Raw genomic sequence first — 2,061 nt, forward strand, 5'->3', positions numbered from 1 at the left:
CATTTTGCGTCCTCTGCTCAGGGCTCTGGCACACGGTCATGGAGGAGAGAAGAGTTCAGAGAAAGACCTGGTAAGCCAGGTCCACAGTTTTTACAGAACTCTCTCCTCTATCAGGGATGAATTGCCTTTGGAACAAACCTCAAAACCCTTAGGAGGCTGCCTCTCAGGACCTCAGGAGCATATCATTGCCTCTCATGCTGGGCCCACCACCAGTAGACACAGTCTGCTCTTTATCCCGAACTCTCCAGAATGTGGAGTGGTAGAGAGCTCTCAATAGTGAATGATTGACGGGCTGGTTAAATGATTGAACTAATACTAAATGTGGCCTGTTACTTTAGCACTGATTTTCAACAGATGTTTATGGGACATTAGCTATTCTTTAGGGGGTTCTTAAAGGCATCCACGCCAATGATTGTGAACCCTGTCCTCCACATCTTTCTTTACCAAAGGAACTTAGCTTTTTTGTTCTTCCTGATTTTAGCCCACAAATAAAATGCATTCAGAGAATGGTTTTTGAATTTTTAAGAGAGAGAGACAGAGAGCCACCACTGGCTAAGGGATTGAAGTTCTGCATTTAATCATGCAAAATCTGGCCATGATTGATTCTTCCCAATTCATTTTCTTCTATTTGCTCACATAAATTCCTTGTCTAGTCTAGCTTATATAATGTGTCTGCACCAGCCATTTCCGGTCTCCATATTTTTGCTCCCTGAATCTCCATCCTCTGACGTCAGCTCATGTTGCAAGTCTTCCTTGATCCCCATGCCTGGATATGCTCTCTCCTTATGCTGAATTCCATAGCATTTATTATGCCTCATGGCCCACCCTTTATGTTGCATACTTTACTTCCCCAACCAGATGGTTCATTCATTCACTTACTCACTTGATAAGTGTTCATTGGTGCCTGTTAGGGACCATGCATGTGGCTAGGTACTGGGATTCATAATGCATAACACAGATACCTCTGCCTTCAGAGTATGTAGTTGTCTTGTTTTATACATGTTTTGATATTGATAAAATTTTCATAATCCTTGGAAGTAAATACCTATATAAATTAGAAATAATTATTTTAGTTAAAAAATGGGTGCTTACTGAAGCCATTGGAATACTTGAAGTTACCTTCCTGGATTGTACACCTGTCGCAGGCAAGTGCCATGTATTAGTTCGTCATCAATCAGGATAGATAAGGTCAAGCTGCAGTTAAATAAAGAAGACCCCCAGTTCTCAGGAAGCTAATAAACAGAGATTTATTTATCACTTATGCAAAGTCTGCTATGGGTCTAGGCAACTGTCCAGGGAGGCCGTTCTCCCTGACGGCTCATTAGTAAGATCTAGTTGATTTGGTTTAGTATCTCTGCATTTAGCCAAATAACGTGCACATAGTAAGAGCTTATTCGATATTCAGCGAATTCACACACCTTGTTTTCTTCTCTTTTAAAGATTGTGTGTGATTTTGTGTATGTGTGCATAGCGGATCTACTTTTCCTCTCCAGGCAGGTGCTTCTCAGCTCATTAGTTCTGCAGGTCTACAGCTCCACAAATTTGTGACTCCTGGGAGTAAAAGTACAGAGACCTATAACAGTGAGACCATTGTGATCACAACTGCAGTGATAGCATTGGTAGAGAGAAGCTCCCTGCGATACAATGGGCACCCAACTACCCACTGACCCTCATCTCTTCAGACTTTCTCTTTTAGACCCAATAAAAAGGCAGAGCCCCCTTCCAGAAAGTCCCTCATTAAAAAGTCTATTTGTTTAGTGGGGTGCCTGAGGCCTGCCCCTCACTATAAGGCAAATCAATAGCAATGCTGGCCTTGCTTCTGGTTCCTGGCAGCTGGCTGCAGGGGCGCCCACAGGTAGGGACCAAAGGGGGACCAGGCAGGAGCCATCTGAGTGCAGCTTTGGATCTGACAGCCCAGAGAAGGGCTGGAGTAGTAAGGATAGTGCTGAGGTTGAAAATGGGCCTTGTGTGAACCCTTAACCCCAACCTGCTCACCTTGGAGGTGCCCTGAGCAAGAAACCTGGCTATATCAAATTGCACAAGATCTGGGCAGCCCAGAAC

The 2,061-nt window shown here is 43.9% G+C and overlaps 1 non-coding gene across 1 annotated transcript; it reads left to right on the forward strand.

The window, feature by feature from the left end:
* Positions 1-1,692: 1,692 nt before the first annotated feature.
* LOC123840121 (small nucleolar RNA U89) lies at positions 1,693-1,912 on the forward strand. Its single transcript, XR_006789928.1, has one exon. It is a non-coding gene; the product is annotated as a small nucleolar RNA U89 (small nucleolar RNA).
* The last annotated feature ends 149 nt before the right edge of the window (positions 1,913-2,061 follow it).

Source organism: Mirounga angustirostris, unplaced genomic scaffold, assembly GCF_029215605.1.
Source record: "Mirounga angustirostris isolate CCGP_5_RB_7025 unplaced genomic scaffold, mMirAng1.0.hap1 SCAF_3, whole genome shotgun sequence".
NCBI classification, from domain to species: Eukaryota; Metazoa; Chordata; class Mammalia; order Carnivora; family Phocidae; genus Mirounga; species Mirounga angustirostris.